Source organism: Canis lupus, chromosome 8 (assembly GCF_003254725.2).
Source record: "Canis lupus dingo isolate Sandy chromosome 8, ASM325472v2, whole genome shotgun sequence".
In the NCBI taxonomy this organism is placed as follows: domain Eukaryota; kingdom Metazoa; phylum Chordata; class Mammalia; order Carnivora; family Canidae; genus Canis; species Canis lupus.
The window spans coordinates 29,812,765-29,831,140 of record NC_064250.1 but is presented as its reverse complement, the minus strand read 5'-3'; the positions used below and the strand labels follow the sequence as shown (position 1 = coordinate 29,831,140).

Genomic DNA, 18,376 nt, shown 5'->3' with positions numbered 1-18,376 from the left:
TTTTGAAAATTGAAACAAATGGACTATATTCTCTGACCATCTTGGAATTAAGTTAGAAATCAGTAACAACAGGAGAATTAGAAATACCCAAATGTTTGGAAATTAAGCAGTATATTTACAAATAAACTGTGAATGAAAGAATTCTTGATGGAAATTAGAAAATAATTTGAACTAACTGGGAATGGAAATACAGCACATCATAACTTGTGGTATCATAACAACTAAATGTGATTCTTGTGATCTTTGTATGGGGTCATGCTATAGATCCCACAAACATTAAAAAGATAAAGCTCAAAAAAAAAAAAAAAGATAAAGCAATGCTAAAATGAACAACTGCATGGTAATCAGAAAATTCTGAATAAATGTATAATTTCCTAGGGGAAAAAAGTTACTAAAATAAACTCAAGAATAATAAAAAATAATCTGGATAGTTTTATGTGTATTCAAGAAATTGAATCTGTAATTTGAAACTTTTCAGAAGGAATATTCCAGGCCCAGATGGCATCCCTAGTGAATTCTTCTAACATTTAGGGGAGAAATATCATCAGTCTCCAAAGATTAGAAAACTTAATGGAGGTTCACAACCCTAGGTAAGCAAGATTATGAAGGCCTCAGAACTTTCAGGTATAAAGGTATGATTTAACCCACTAAGAAAAAACTGCCTGCAAGCAAGGAGAACATGGAATGAGTAATAGAATAAGGAAATCATAAACATGATCTATAGCTCTTTAACCAGCTGCAGATATGAAATTATAATATCTACCTGTATTTTTTTCCTTGTTATATGATATGTGTATGTTAAAATTTATATACATATTTTTTAAAATAATTTTTCTTTTCCTCTCTTTTCCCCTCATTAGTTATAAGAGTGTATTGGTGGTAGTTTATGGGATATATAGGCAGGATCATAATAGTACAGGAGTAAGGACATGATCCAGACATGTTAGACTTATTGCTGAACACAGTGACTAAGGAGCCATGGTGAAGGAGAGGCAGATAGAAAGCAGACAGTGGCCCAAACACTGGCTTTCCTACTGTTAGTCTTAGGTTTTCCCAATCCTGTGAAGTACCCATCGTGCTTATAACTGCCTCTCTCAAAGGCTCATGCAACCCCTGGAGGTGGAGGAAGTACAATATGATGATTTGTGCTAACATGATCATCATCGGTATAATGAAGGCATTTGAAAAATAAGAGTTGCAGGTGGCATATGTAGTAATGAGAGAATGAAACACAGAGTGAGCTCTCTTGGGTCGCTGAGGATCACACCCAGAGGCAACGTGTCTGAGTAATTCCTTCTGAACAAGCATAGCTCAGTGCTATTCCTGGACCTAGGCCTACTAAATATGTTGGGGTTTGATAGTGATCAAGATTACACATCAACAGATAGTTGAATGAACAAATGGATTAACATCATATGTTAAGAATGAGCCCAAGAATGTGTTTGAAAACAGCTGCTATGAGAAGTACTGGGACAGAGTCATGATAACAGACCAGCACATTCTGGCCCCCAGAACAGAGTCAGCTATTTGATAAAACTAAGGGTTGTGTTTTCTGATATTGCTGCTCCAACAAGCTCAAATCCCCCAAGAGCAGACTGAGAAGCTAAAGAATGAGTTCTAATCGAGCCCTCACTAAATCAAAAGGGAAGTCCAAGCCCAGAAAAGATGGGCCAATTATCGACTCAGAAACATGGGTGGTTCCCCCCATGCTGCTTTGAGTTCCATTAGTTTTTTGGCTCAGTTGGAAAAACAGTACTTCTGGTCACCTGTCATAAGCAGGAGATTCTTATCTTAACAAGAGATGATTTTCATGTACTTGGAAAATTCCCATCTTGTTACAAAATGTTATGAAATAACAATAGATAACACATTTTCTTTCTTCCTAAGAAGCTAAAGTACTTTGACATATATCTTATTTAATCTTAAACAACTCCTTGGATTTATGGGAAGGAGAGGGTTAAATATATTTTGCATATAGAATATTCGAAGCTTCCACAGAAATTGTATGTCGAAAATGGTCGAGAGTAGAATTCAGTATCTCTACCTTCCAGCCCAATGGCTTGTCTTAGACTTAGCCTTTCTTTGGTGGCTTTCGGTACCCAGTTCTACCCAAAAGAAGTTGACCTTAGAACCTATACTTCCATTCAGTCAACAAGGATTTGTTGGCATTCGCTGTGCAATTGACTGTCAGGGGGGTATGGTGGATATTGTGGTTGATAGGCAAGATTCATTCCATCCCTCCTCTGATGAATGGTATCAAAGCATTCTGTGGAATTGCTGGTAGCTTGAAGGGTAGATTTGATATGTCTGAAGGGTTATCCTATCCCTCATGACAGTGACTGGGTTAGAAGTAGGCATGTGACCAGAGATTTTCTGGATGCTTCTGAGTAAGTGCTTTCTCACTCTTAAGAAAGAGCAACAGGAAAGCAGACACTCCCCTGCTGATTGCTACTGGCAGGCATCCCACAGCCCCAAGAGAAACTGCTTTAGGATTAAATTGACACTGCAGACAGCAATGTGGAAGATGAAAAAACCCTAAGTCCTTGATGATATCACTGAACTTCTGGATCTACTAAAGCTGAAGTCCACCCCTACTTCTGATATTCCTCACATATGTAAGCTGAAGAATAACCTTATTGGATAAGCTAGTTTGAGTTGGTTTTCCTATTGCTTATAGATGAAAACCTTCTAATGCAAAAGGACTAAGACGAACTATGCTCACATGCAGGAAGAACCTACTTCTCCAGTTCCAGTGCCTCCTTTGTAGTCTTCATTCCTTCATCCAGGACCTGGTGTTCACAGGTCCAACAGCCCAGAACACAGCTTTATTTCTAACCCCACATTCTCCTCAGGCACCTTCTCACAATTTTTAATAGTCATGGTCCCAGCCACTAAATATCTTAGGTTTATGAAGGGATCCATCCTTATTTATAAAATCCTCTATGTGAGGTTGACCTGGGCATATCCATGGTCAGGGTCATGTTGAGATAGGTTAGCCTCAGCTATATATTTCTTATTGTACTTCAAGACTTCTTCCTGGTATTTTATCCTTAAGGGAAAAGATGAAGAAGGCATTGTGTTTCCTGTTGTCACTTTCCTGTCCCACATAGTGATTTTCACTCTCCTTGATCTCTCCAGTCTTTAGTATGCACAGAACTATTCCCTAAGCTCCCCTATGCACATGTTTCCCTCACTTGATGGTCTTCCAAGACCAACCTAAAAGAGGCTATAGGTATCCAAACTTGAGCTTTTGAAAGAAGACTTCCTACCCTACAACAAAGGATCCAGTGTAACTGAAACTGCTCGCTGAGCCTGGGTGCTAGTGCTGTACTGAGCTCCAGTCAGAGTCTGGGAACTGGGAGCTGGGACCAGACCAGAAGGCCAAGAAAGAGCAGACTCTTGGTAACTTTGAGAAACCTATTCAGGAATCAGCTAGGGGATAAAATCCTGGATAGCTTCACCATAGGGATGAGGGAGCATTGACTTTGAAGTTAGCATGACTGAATTCACTTGTCGTATACCAAATTTATCAGCTTTGTTGCCTGTGATAAGATCCTTAACTTCTCTGAGCTTCCTGTACAATGGGGCCAATGATTGCTGCCTCTTCGGGTTGTTTTGAAGACAACAGAGACAAAGTACCTAGTGCACACCTCCTTTCATGGCATCTTTCAGGATCCTTTACTCTCTTTTCCCTTGTGTGAAATCTGAAAGTAGGAGAGTGCTCTGCACAGGGGAGGAAGTTGGAGCTTGGAGCCAGGATACTATCTGATTTGGGAGCACATGTCCCAAGGGAAAAAGCATACGTGAGGAATCTAACAGTTCAATTCAATACCCAGCTCTATCACTGGGTGAGTGAGCACTGCACTCATCCCTTCTAGGACTCTCCTTCTCAGTACACAACAATGTTGGACTAAATAACCTCTGAGGTCCCTTCTGGGTCTCAGAGTTTTAGGAGGAGGAATTGACCATAGCAGGCAAGGCCCATAGGAGGATATGTTTATGTCCTCCCACAGCCCCTCTGCTGGCCCCTGTGAGTACTCCCTGCAGGTTCTCAGCCCTCTGCCTGTGGCCACACAATACCCTGCACTGTCTTCTACCCTCATAACCCACACTCCATCAAGGAGACACATGGTAGTGCCTTGACTACCCCTTTTAAATTAACCAAGCATCATGTTTGAGCCCATGTTTAAACAATTCTTTAAGGGCTCTTTTACTAATTATTTCTTCCCTTTCATTTTATCAGTTCCAAATTAGGAATCACTTATTGCTTTAGGACTTTTTGCTACAGGATTCTATGTGACTGCCCTTTCAACTCACTCCCAGTGACTTTCTCCCAAGGTCTGATCTTCATTGTCTTCATGGAAACTGCTTTTCTGTTTGGGCTCATCTGAATGCAGATGCCTTTCTCAGTTTCACCTTACATAGTTCAAATGATTTCTTGATAACCTTGTCATGGTCTCCATAATATCTCTTTTCAAGAAGATGTCTTTCTTACTGGTTGCCCAGCTTGAGGTAACCATGTTTTGCTTTTATAACAGACTCCAAAACCGGGCTTTCTCTTTCCAACAGAACTGCATGCTTGGAAGTTGAGTGAAAATGTGGATCTCAGGCCATGTGTGCTGAGAAATCCCAGGTGATGTGTTCTGAAAATGCAGATTTCTGACCTCAGGCATGATGCCAAAAAGAAGTTTTAATGTCCAAGTGTTTTATGCTTCAAAGATAGGCCCTTGTGGTTGTTGGTTTAAACTTGCATACTACACAGGAAGCAATCTGATATCCCACTGACTGGAACCCATAAGGTAATTCAAAATTGCTTAGATTGAGGCCAACAACTTTGCTGAAGATTTGATACTCTCTAGAGATCATTGCCCAAAATAGGTGAGTAGAGTAACAAGTTGCTCTACCAGTTCCACACATTACAGGCCAAATTTAAGAATTTAAGTATTAAGATAACTAAGGAATTTAAGTATTAGGATAACCAAGAATTAAGTGTTCGGATTAGTTTTATACTCAGTATTTTCTGGCATTCCATAGCTTTTTAAAAGTTTCTGAATCCTCATTTTTAAATGTTGGATATAGTCCTTTTCTCATTTTGTTAACTGCAAGCAGATAGGTTTCTTCACCAGAAGGGGTGCTCTCCTGTCCCGGTCAAATAAAGGTATAATATTGCCTTTATGGTCCCCTTTCTAGGAGATAACTTTAATTCCACATGGTTGCTTAACCCAATTAAGATATTTCTTTAAAATATCATTTAGTTCAATAAATATTTATTGACAATCTGTATATGTAGAGCACTAAAGATGACACTAAAATGGAAAGATATTATGTATCATCTCTCAGGCTTACAGCTTAAGAGACATATTATAGGCAAATATAAATAGATGATAGATAGATGATAGATAGATAGATAGATAGATAGATAGATAGATAGATAGATATAGAAGGAAAGAGATATTTAGATAGAGATAGAGATAGAAACATACAGTGAAAATTGGTCAAGGAGGAAATTAAAGACCCCAGGAGAATCTTGCAAAGTCTTATGGAGGAAGTGGTGTTCGAGCTGAACTAGATGGGAAGCACTGACACAATTAGAGGTGATGGGAGAGTGTTTCACATGAAGAGGACACCTGAGTCCCCATTCAGGAAGAAGAGGAATGTAGACACAGGTGAGAGACAGAGCATGGTCTGCACAGTGTCCATGGGACACAGCTTTAGTAGACTGAGATACCAGGTGAATATGAATATTTACCCAAGAGGCTCGTAGTTTTTCCCATTCTAGCTGGGTGCTCTGGGATTGCTCAAAGGAATCACTCACCAGCATTGTGTGTAAACCACAATGCTGTATAAACCCAGAATATGCTGTATCAAATTGCCCATGAAGAAGCAACTCCATGGAAAATCAATACCTATTGCAAGCCAGCATCTGCAATTCTGAGAACCTGCCCCTAGACATTCAACTTGGGCTCAGGTTGGGAGCCATTTTTTGTTTTCGTTGTCCCTGGCTTATTTTGTTAGCTTTGCCTCTTCCAAGCAGGAGTCACACAGGCTGGTTTCAGCAGTAGATTCCACTTGCTCTGAAGGTGAACAACCTATATCATTGAGATCCCCTCCTGAGTGCCTCCTGGGGAGTTCTGTGCAGGCCACATACCTCTACATCTTAAATCATCCCATCCCAAACGTGTCCTCCACATTTGATGAAAACCTTTCCATCTGTTTTTACATGATGCAATAAGGCTCTAACAAGAGAAACTTAATTTTATCTATCTAGGTGAATAGAAAGCACCAGCGGGATTGGTGGCATGCTTTAAAAGGCACACTCCAGTGGCAGTGAGGTTTATGGATAATAGAATGGGTCAGGGCTGTTAGGAGGATTTTACAATGCTCCAGGCAAGAGGGAACAAGACCTGAATTAAAGCATTGAGACTTAAAAGAAGGGGCAGATACTGGCGGCGTTTTGGAGATAGGATCAAAAGGGTTTGGCAACTGATTGAAGGTGCAAGGAGAGGGAGGGAGAAATGCTCAAGCAACTTCCAAAGGTGTGAGGTTGAGTTAATGGGAGGATGATAATACCATTACACCAGGAAAGGAAACCCAGGAAGAGTGGTAATTCTGGCACTAAGGGGGGTTACTTCTGTTGAAAATAACAAGAATACGCTTGGCTTCTATTCACTGAATTAGTTATAATTAGGGCGACTATATAATTTTACCATCTAAACTGGGACAGTGTTGAGAGAGAAAGGAGATTCTTTCATAATTACACCAGGACAACAGGTCTAAACCAAGATTGTTCCAAGTACATCCAGATGTTTGGACTCCCTATTTATAATACCTCTCAGTGCTAGCCCAGTTGGGGATGAGTGTTAATGAAGCTGGCTCACAGTTCATTGGCCTTAGGATCTCAGAAATAGGGGGTAGCCTAGAAAAACCATATAATATAGCCTCCTGCCACTACTAGAAAGTCCTCCACATTCCATTCCTCAAGTCCAGCCTCTGCGGAAACAATTCCCAGGGACAAAAGAATTACTTTGACGGTCAGAAGCCCATTCTGGTTTTGGACAGTGCTAAGTGTTCTTTATTATCCTTAGGTGAAAGGGGCTTTCCCATATACTCCACATGTTGGTTCTAATACAGTTCTAATAAGGACATCACCAATATTAAAACAGCTAACATTTACTGAGCACCTACAAGGGCCAGCCTTATGTGTATTACTTTTTAAGCTCCCCAACACTTGTATGTATAAGGAAGCACCCCCATTTTACAAATGAGACAGCAAACACTGAGAGAATGTTACCTGCCAAAGACACATGGCTCATAAATGGTTGAGTTCCATCTCCATGACCCCAAAGCCCATAGTCTTTCCACAATAACCTGTATCTGATCTGTACCATGTGGACTAAGTACAATCACTCTTCCATATGTCATCTCTTATGATATTGGCAAATGATGATTTCTTCCCCTGCTGACCTTATTTCATATTCCATCCCCCCTACATCAGCCATGCCAGTAAAGCCCAGCTTTTTTGTTTCAAAATTTCTGGATCGTTCACTTCCAACAGGTTTCAATTTAGTAATGGGCCTTTAAAAATGTGATATTTGGGATCAAACCCAACATTTTAGGTATGTCCCAACCAGTCAAGACTACAGCAAGCCTCCTACTTACTCTGTTCTAGGCACAAGGCTTCAGGACAACGTGTAGCTTCTGAAAGTCATTCTTTTGATCCATCTCCATAAGTTCTTCATGATCAGTAGCATATCACATGCATGTCCAGGTGTCAGGTATCTACAGCAGGTCTGCATGTAGAGTGTGGCAGTGTGATGCAATTGGTTGCTAACTCTAAATGCCAGTTTTGCTGATAGTGGGGGCTGTAAAATGTTGTTCTTGCTTGTCAGCACCTCCTTCTGGCAACAGTGTCCATATTTCTTTGCCCTTTCCTCCTTTATGCTAATAAAGATGAGTCAGATGCCGTCAGTGGGTTCTAGCAGCAGAACTCATCACCTAGGCTTTCCCAATCACATTCCAACTCCTTGCCTTAGGGAATGACATCGTGATGGACACGGTGAACCATATCAGTCAGCTACTGCTCTGATAATGCCATGTAACAAATTATTCCAAAACTCAGTAGCTTATAAATACAGGCATTTGTGTTCTTGCCTGCATTTCTGCAGGTAGCTGAGATCTGGCTAATAAAGCCTCGGCTTGGATGGTGTTGGCTGCAAGTGGATGACTGTATGAGACCAAAAGAAGCTTGAGCATACTTACACAGTTGGCCTTTCTCCCTTACCACACTTCTCTCTTTTGCCATACCTTCAATGTAAGATTTGTTTGTGCAAGGAAGGCAAAAGACATATGGAGAAACCCTGGACATAATCACTCAGTTGGAGGCAACATCATTCAAGCCTCATCTTTATCAGTCAAATCTCAGCCACCTGCAGAAATGTAAATGAGAAACAAATGTATAAGCCACTGAATTTTGGATAATTTATTACATGGTTTTATTACAGCAATAGCTAATAGATCTAGTCCACGAGTCCAGGGTTTCTCCATGCATTTTTCATCTTCCTTGCACAAATTTTACATACAAGGAATGCTCTTCTCATAGCAAAAGACAGAACTGTAGCAAGAAGGCAAGCCCAGCTGAGTGAGTACACCCTATCTTTTTGTTAGCATCACAGTCACAGAACAGATCATGACCAAGGCCATGGCCAAGGGAAGAAGAGGTCTATACTTTGCCTACTTTGAGGTGTTGGCAAAAAGTTATATATATAATATTGCTATAAGACAGTGAAGAATTATGACCAAGAAATAACTCAACTGACCACAACAATGTAGTCAAGACCACTGAACTTTACTTCTTAGACTTTCATCTGAGTCCTTCAAGAGGCAAACTTTATTTCCAGTGGATTGCGTGCTATGATTAAATGAGCCTTAAGTTTGGGACTACCACTCAGAGCCAGAATTGAGCCACCTAGAGAAAGGAGAGCCCATAGGTGGAGCCTCTTGACAAGAGCTGAGCCTCCAATCAAGCTGCACCAGAAGTCAGAGCCACCTGTTGAACATTATTTAGTTATGGGAGCCAATATATTACTTGTTTTGCTTTAACCAATTGAGTTGGGCTTTCTGTTACTCACAAATAGAGGAGTCCTAACAACTATTGTGAATGAGTAAAATTGTCCTCACAAGTGAGCTATAGCACATGATTACTAAGCCTGTAACCACTCTAGCCCAGATTTTTATAGCACAGCCTTCTGGCCCATTCATCACTGCTGCAATCCTTCCTAGGTGGCGTGATGGTATGCAGTGTATGAAACTAGAAGACCATTTCTTCCTATTTCCTTCAAAGTCTTTTGAGACCTTTCTAGTCATTAGAAAACTAAACTGATTTTTAATGATATTTTACCCTATTAGAAAGCCCCTTTCCCCTTACTTAAAATATTTCTTCATGCTGGAGTGTCTGGGTGACTCAGTTGTTTGAGCACTCTTGATTTCAGCTCAGGTCATGGTCTCAAGGTCGTGGGATCAAGGCCTATGTCAAGCTCTGTTCTCATGGGGACATTTACTGAATTTTGTTATCAGTACTTAATAATCTGCTTGGGATTCTTTCCCTTTCTCTCTCCTCCTCCCTCTGTTCCTCCCCATGCTCTCACTCTCTCTCTGAAATAATAAATAAGTATATAAAAACTAAAACAACAAAAACCAAATATTTCTTCATGTAAGCACCTGGTTGGCTCAGTCAGTTAAGTGACTATCTCTTAATTTCTGCTCAGGTCATGATCTCTGGGTTGTGGGATCAAGCCCTGGGTCAGGCTCTGGGCTGGGTGTGGAGCCTGCTTAAGATTCTGTCTCTCCCCTACCTCTCTCTCTCTCTCCACCCCCCGCCTCACTCCCTTACTCTCTCTCTCTGTCTCCCACCATCCTCTCAAAAATTCCTCATGTAACAATTAGGTTTCAACTGAATTTAAAATGCCAGAATAAAAGTTCAAAGGAAGGCAGAGTTAGTATATTTTTCAGGCAAAAAAAACAAGAGGGAAAGAGAGGGAAATGTTTTACAATTATATCACATCCCTGGCCTGTACAACTGAGCTTTTTTACTCTATTTAAGATAGAAACAGCATAGTGTGGCAGGAAGCATCCTTACTTTCAGAAGCCAGCAGCTTTGTCCAGGCCCATCACCATAGTTTGTCTGAGATGCAGTTTCTCCATCTGTTACAAAAGGAACAGTTTCTGTCTCATGTGATTTACAAGATTGTTATAATAATCATTTGAGATAATGAGAGAGAATGGAATATTTTTATTATATTCCTTATAATAAAATCATCTCCTAAATGTAACTAGTTTAGAGAGAAACCATTTAGCTTGAGCTACTAGAACATAGTTCATGATGCCTTATGCCATGTAGCTAGATGATTCCTATGACGATATCAACAATTGAAGTGAAAGGGGCCAGATTTTCTAGTGCATTCTTAGGAGCCAGAAAGCCTTTCCCAGAAGCTCCCAATCAAACCTCCCTTCATGATGCATTGGCCAGAGGTGGCTCATATGTCCACAATTTGTAAACCAAAAACTAGGAAGGGGAATAAAACAACTAAGATTGGCTTAGAGCAGACCCACCTTGCACCCAGTACCTTGTGCAAGAGACGGCATCCATAAACAAGATCAAGGTTTATTTCGCAAGAAGGGGGTGTGGCACTGAGGTTGGAAGCCAACAGCATTTGCTACAATACTTACCGAACTCCATTATAAATTGCCTGTTTACAGGTCTGAACCCATTACTCTCTAACCTCCGGGTCGAGAGGAGCAAGAGTTTGGCTATACATCCCCAGCATCTCTTACAATTTCTGAGACCCAATGGGAACTACATAAACATTTACTGAATTCTGTTATCAGATTTCAAATCCATTGCGTCTCTAAGGCTCTGTGAACATGTTTTAGCAGTAGGCTGAACAGCTTCTGCACTTTTCTTGGTGCGGGGCAGAGACCTGGCATGAAGGAAGAAATATCCCCTGGTATGTATAAAACTCTTGTCGGCCTTCTGAGATTCTTTGACTTTTAGAATGATTTCATTTCCCTGCCCCCTTTACATTATTATCTAAAACCTTTAGAACTAATTAGAAGTGGGAGGATCAAAGATGATATATTTTAAATTTGCTTCCCGCCTCACCCACTTAAAGTAAAGAATCCTGCATAGCCCATTAAGCTGGAGGTACTTGCTGACAGGAAGGAAACCATCTGGTGAACAACTTCTGTTAATTATGTTGGAACATACTAACGAGAATAAAGAACAGCCTTTAATGACCTTCCCCTTGGTGGCAGAGTCCACTGCCGAGTAGACAGTCATGGCTCGGAGCCAAAAGTTAATGGTTAGTATTGGCACCAAACACTCAGGCTCGCTAGTACTTAATAATCTCCCCTCGGTGGAGAAAGTATTTCAGGCATTCACAGCATAAATCCTCCTAGCACCTGCATGTAACTGAGCTCCAAAATAGTCATTTAGGGCATTATTTGGAATCCCTTAGTAAATGTGAATCTGGGTGTTACCTTCTTGGTATCTTTCTTTGCATTTGAACACATTGGATGAGGCCCACAAGATTTGCATTTTGTTTTAACCAATAACAATATTTAAATGTACTTGGCAGAGGATTGATACAATTATTTCATATCCTAGAGGGATAAAGATACACAAAAATAATTATCCTCATTATGACCTAGATGAGTTAATCATTTATAGTAATATATTTCTAATTCCACTTTACCCTTGGAAATCTAGGCAGCCCTGTGTCATCCATGCGAAAAGGCAGAGTTAAAGTTTCCACATTTATATCACGAGTGAACTATAGGGGCTGAAACATCAGTATCTTTGTTTCGTTCAGTGTTTCAGTATATAGTTTGAGGATTGTTTAGGTGGCTCACATACTGTGATAAGATTAAGTAAGATTTAAAAGAATGTTATTTAAAGTTGAAAATTTTAATATTAACATTTTTTTAAAGAACCTTTAAAAAGAACACAGGAATAGGAAAATAACCTCAAACCGACATGAGACTAGTATTCAAGTATGCCTGTCCTGAAATTTTACTGTTACTAGAAGTGGACAAACATGGCTGTAATCTTCCTAGTATCCAACCAGAAGAGGGAAACAAATACTTCAATAGGCACTTGCAGGGCTCAGGAAGAAGTTTTAAAAACATCCCAAGTATAAGAGTTTTCTATTATTAAAAATACTTTCAGCTGACTGTATCATCTAGTGCATTTATAAATGCATATGCATAAAAAAAAGAAACAATCCTAGAAATTGTTCCTTCAAATCAGGTGGGAAATGTTATTCTAATAGAAATCTTAAATAAAAGTTCTGTAACTAGGAACTGTCAACATTTAACTCCTAAATTATAACAAATCTATAAAGAATATGGATCTGTAATATATTAAAGTTTAATAACCCCAGTTATTAGCCAAGAAACTGCTCTCCATATAATTTCTTGATGTATATTTAAGGCTTTTCATATGTATACCAAGAATATAATCTTTATAAAGGCAGGTATGTCCAAGAGTTTGCACAGAAGTAACAAAATAAAAGTTGTTTGTGCCTAAATCATCCCATCTGTGCCTCTTGGACAATACTCAATCCTCTTTGTAACCACATGCATCAAGCAATTGGCTAAATATCCTTGTAGACAGGATGTCTCCTATTTGCATTTGAAGTACTCTTCTGTTTAAAATATAAATGCAATTAATTTGCATTATTTATTTAATCTGTCTTTGTATACTAATGTCACAGTACTGAAAATAAATGTTAGGTCATTTTCAACATACCTCAAAATATTTTTGTGTTCAATGAATTTAAATGATTAAAAAAAAAAACAACCTCAATTTTCTTTGAAGCTTTGGCACTTCCCCACCTCCTACTATCCTCTGCACAGCCCACCACTATCTTTGAAGTTGGCTCATCTGGTAATAGACTTACTGCAAGCTCTAGTGCACACCTACCACTCAAAGAGTGTTGTCCATGTGACGGATTTAATCAGTCCCTTGGTCTCTCAGACACACAGCTGTTGGTGAATTCTTTTTTGCTAGTGTAATATTATAAGTGTCTTAAGTTAAAATTAAAGCTGCCATTAAATTTTCATCTTGTTCTTCAAGAAGACCATTTTCTGGAAGTAGTATATGTATACATTTTTAAGTGGCAGTGCCAAAGAGATATTTTATACTATGTCAAATCTTTAGTGTTTAGAAAGAATGGCTCGATTTAATAGAAGAGTCAGTAAATAATCCAAGTTGTTGGATCTGGGTAAAAGCAGGTCACCTAGAATTATTGGTAAAAAATAAAAATATGACCCTCTTTGGCAGTTTTATGCTACAGATGCTGCATTTAAGATGACAGCATTGAAATACAGAAAAACATGTGGGATTTATAGAAAGTCTGTCCATGTCCAGATTGGCCCCTGCAAGTCAAAATGTCACTTCTAAAACACATCATTTACCAGTCCTTCAGCAAAACAAACAAGTTTTAGAAAAGTCTCCCTCAGAACCAAAGAGGTAGAGAGTTATGGAGTTGGAATGTCATTAAGATCAGGAGAGAAGAGAGCTTCGGATATCGCCAACTTTTCATAGAGGAGACAAGGAGGAAAGGGAACTAAAATTGAATATCAGACAGAAAAAGGCTTTGAAACAACAAAATGAGCTTTTGTCAAGCACCCCAAGTATACATCCTGGAGGAGATACTGGGTGTGATTGAGAAGACAGAAGATACCTGTAAACAGTAGACTACTTAACCCATTCTGTGAAGAAAAATGAGAACTCCGGGGATCAGGGAAACAATCTAAAGATGAATGTTTTGCTTTAGTCATTTTTGGCTCTCCTACAAATTCTGTATCTGAGTTTATAGCAGGAACCACTTTACAAATTTCTCCTGCAGGTAAACAAAATATGTCACATTTTTTTTTTAATTTTTTATTTATTTATGATAGGCACACAGAGAGAGAGAGAGAGAGGCAGAGACAGAGGCAGAGGGAGAAGCAGGCTCCATGCACCAGGAGCCCGATGTGGGATTCGATCTCGGGTCTCCAGGATCCCGCCCTGGGCCAAAGGCAGGCGCTAAACCGCTGCACCACCCAGGGATCCCAATATGTCACATTTTTAACCTCATTTTAATGGAACCTAAAGCAAAGAAAAAGACATACATTAAACTTCTATTATTCCTTCCAAAAGAATTCTAGTGAGCTGGTGGTATTGCTTATGATCCAATGTTTAGAAGAGTTGGGTCTCAGGATCAGACAATTTTGGGAGATTCCACACTTTACCACCTCCTGGCTGTGTTCTCCTGACTGAGCAAGGCTCTTTGAAGCTTCGGATTTCTCATATGTCAAATGGGATGGTACCTCCCATTTTAGGGAATAAATGTGTTTAAGGAATAAATGTGAACTACGTTGAGCCTTTAGCAAAGAGTAAGTGCTCAATAAAGTGTATCTGTTTAGTATTAGTAGAAAAATTAGGTTAGTATTAGTAGAAAAAATACACTAGAACTTTACATCCTAATAAGTGGTATGAAATTATCTCATCTAAGGCAGCAAAGTACTATGTTAGGAACATCCTACAAGAAGACATAAATCTAAATGCAGGATAGATTTAGAAGGCAAAGATTATCCTACATAATAACAAATGCCATGCCTTCTTTGAAAAGACTGGAATTCAGTTACAAATTGTTTAGGAACAATCACTATAGTCATGAGGTTCTGTAAACCAATGAAGAAATGAATTCATACGTGTAAATACGAGCCTCTCTCTTTTTGAAAATGTATTACAACTTTTTTTTTTTAAATTTTGGATGAACTCTAATAACTTGGGAGTGAAAAAGCCATGATTCAATTTTGTTCAATCATTTTAAAAGGATGAGTAAAGGCTTTTATCTTGGTTTAGCAATTATTGTGTTTTTCTCAGAGGGTGGAAATTTGACTCCCATATCTACAAACTTACCTTATTACAGGCAAATTGCTTAATCTCCTTATCAATCATCTTCCTCATTCATAAAATAGCACACTAATATTTACCTACCTCACAGGGTGTTGTGAATCTTTATTAAAGAATGTTTGGGAGATTAAGATCCTGAGATGAAAGGAACTGTCAAATAGAGTTATCATTTATTTTCAACATGATGTATCACGGGACAAGACTTTGAGATGCTATTTCTGTTGCAAAGGCCAATAAAGATATGCAGATCTATGCATCTGATTGCCAAAAAATAGCCTATAAAGTGATTCTCTTTGGGAATGATGAGAGGTTGCATCAGATTTTAATTCTGGCATGTTTCCTCTTTAAGGAAACATTTCCTTTCCTTCTCCAACCACGTAAGTTAGCTAGTGATGAAGGAAGAGAATTAAAATTCTCCTCCCCAATCATAGCACTCTACCCTTGATCTTTACCTGGGTAAAGTCCTTTACAAGGACTCCTGTGACATTCAGAGTTCATTCTTTTTAAGGTCAAGTTAAGGGGAAGTATCTCCAAGGATAAGAAATTAGAAGTTAACAATAGAAACAGGAGTAAGGCATTGCTTTGTATTCACCTTTATTTTTTTTTAATGTGAAATTTTAGTCCAGGGATTAGAAAATACCCAGTTACACAATGACTGACTCCCCCTTACCTTTTTCATGGCTAGGAGAGTTTTGAAAGACCATTGCAGTGTTTGATGAAGCTTGGGAAGCAGTCTAAACTCCTGAAAAAATCAGAGAGCAGGCCAAAGGATTTCTAACCAAGTTGTACACCCCACAGACTTAAAGACACATCTAATCACATGCCTGGTCTGCTCAAAACCACCTTCCCATGGCCCCCCACCATCCACAGATAAAAGCTATGATTTAGCGGCTCTTTACAAACTAGCACCAAACTTTATAGCAGCATTATTGCCTGCTGCCCTCTTTACCCCAAACCCTCAGCCCAAAATGCTTTCTCCCAACCTCAAACTAATCCTTCTGAACTGAGCTCAGAAGTTATTTCTCCCATCATCCCAGAAAGCTAGTTACCATCTTCTGTGTTCCCATAGTATTCAAAAGCACTTGTGCATTAGCAACTGTTGTGTGTATATATATATATATATATATATATATATATATACACACACACACATATATAACATATATAAAATAATATATACTTACTCTATTACTTAAATTTAAATTATTTAAATTACACTACATTTTTATGATATCTTCATTTTGTTTAAACTTTATATCCTTATATATTATTTCTTAATTTATATTTTGTCCACATATTTATATATTTTTGTGTAAATACTTTAAACACATTAGATACTACCTAAATATATCTAAATGTTTACATAGGTATATATTCATTCTTTATTTCTATCTTTATGATTTACTTAGCATTTTATTCAGATATTTATATTATTTGTATTTAAACTATGTTCAATTACATATTAAATTTTAAATAAATATAATTATTTGATATCCTGTCTGCCTCAAGCACTAGGTTTGTGTGAGCTCCTCTAGAAGAAGTCAGAATAAGATTCTCAGCTAACCACAATAACAGCTACTTTTATAATGCACTCACTCCATGCCAGACACTGAGTTAGTGATTTCTGTACATTATCTCATTTAATCTACGTAAGTGTCTAATGAGATTGGTGCTATTTACTATCTATATTTATACACGAAGAAATAGAAACACCAACACATGAGGTAACTGAACCTTAGTACTAAGTGCTTAGTTAGGCTTCAGATCCAGGTTTGGTCTTGACTCCAAGGACCTGGACTGTGACCACTAGGTGAGGGGGGACACGGCAGGGGCTACATATCATAGCAGTTAAGAGAAGAGGCTTGGGAGTCAGATGATTTTAGTGCAAATTCCTATTCCATTATCTCATAGTGGCATGGTTCTAGAATATTCTTCTTGCCTTTCATGGGCATATTGAACAAGACAGATTTAGATGTAGAGCAAGTGCTGAGAAGGAAAAGGAAGCTATGTCAGCAGTTAGTGATGGAAAATTTAGACGAGGGATGCCTGGGTGGCTCAGCAGTGGAGCATCTGCCTTCAGCTCAGGGCATGATTCGAGGTCCTGGGATTGAGTCTCACATGGGCTCCCTGCATGGAGCCTGCTTCTCCCTCTGCCTCTGCCTCTTTCTCCCTTTCTCTCTCTCTCTCTCTCTCTCTCTCTCTCCCTCTCTCTCTCTCTCATAAATATATAAAATTAAAAAAAAAAAAAAGAAAACTAACACTTGGCAAAAAACTGACATCTATATTTCCCTGACAACAAAGCTAGTTAGATCACTGGCTACGGATTAAACTTGAGTTTCTCCCGTACTTGAACAGTTTCTATCCTTCAGGTTCCTGCTACTCAAGAATAGAAACTATTAGCGTCACCTGAGGCCTTATGAGAAATGCAGAATCTCAAGTCCCATTCCAGACTACAGAATCAAAATCTGCATTTAGATAAGACTCTTGGGTAATTCCCACATACTATAAAGCTTGATCATCCTCATTTTCTGTCCAATATCCTTAAGTCATGGTTCTAAAGACTTTTGCTGATTTTCCATTGTTCCAACAATGTATTTCTAAGAGAGGGGTGAGGATTATAAGAGGAATGTGGGGGTAAGGTGGCAGGTAAACCAAGAATCAGAATCTAATAGCAGACTTGTTACAAAAAGCTGTGAGACCTCAGGCAAATCATCGTCTCTGTTAACTTAAATTTTCCCTCTACAACAAGTGTTTTTGGAGGAACGAGATGAAAGAAATTAGCATAGAGTATTCTAAATTATCTAATTTTTAGATCCAATTATTCATTAAATAAATATTAAATAAAGTAAAACACAGGCCTGATTAATAATTGTGAGGATTATGTCTCTGTCTTAACCACTGCTGTATTTGAATAATTATATAGTAGTTATTCAATAAATACATGAACCAAGAATAAATGAATGTCCACTCTTATACTCTCTTACCCAAAGCTAGCAGCACCTTCTGTTCTCCTATCATAATTTTTACATATATTAATTGATGCAAAACAAAGTAACAAATTTTTCTTCACTGTAACAAATTTTCTTTCTGCAAAGACACTTATAAAGTATTTATTACTTTGCCAACTAATAACATTTCTGCAAATTTTCTTCTGTAGTTGTAGTAGGTATGTGTCTTTCAAGTCTCTAAGGTCATAGGCAACATAGATTTGAAATCTGCATATTTCATATGCAGATATAATATCAGAGCACTGGTACATAGTAGGCCTTCAAAAAACATTTGTGAATGTATGCAGCTTTCATAATTATTTTAGGACTACATAATATTCCCTCAAGTTAATGTATCCTGCCTTTCAAAACAAGGTCCATAATGTTGAACATCTTGGCAGTTTCTCCTTTTCTTACTAAAAAAAAGAAA

At 38.5% G+C, this 18,376-nt stretch overlaps 1 long non-coding RNA gene across 1 annotated transcript; it reads right to left on the bottom strand.

Annotated features, from left to right (window-relative positions):
- Positions 1-13,956: 13,956 nt before the first annotated feature.
- Positions 13,957-16,843, bottom strand: LOC112657536 (uncharacterized). The gene is made up of 3 exons (XR_003135085.2): positions 16,694-16,843; positions 15,630-15,701; positions 13,957-14,149 (listed from the first exon to the last, which is right to left on the bottom strand). It is a non-coding gene; the product is annotated as an uncharacterized LOC112657536 (long non-coding RNA).
- Between the last annotated feature and the right edge of the window lie 1,533 nt (positions 16,844-18,376).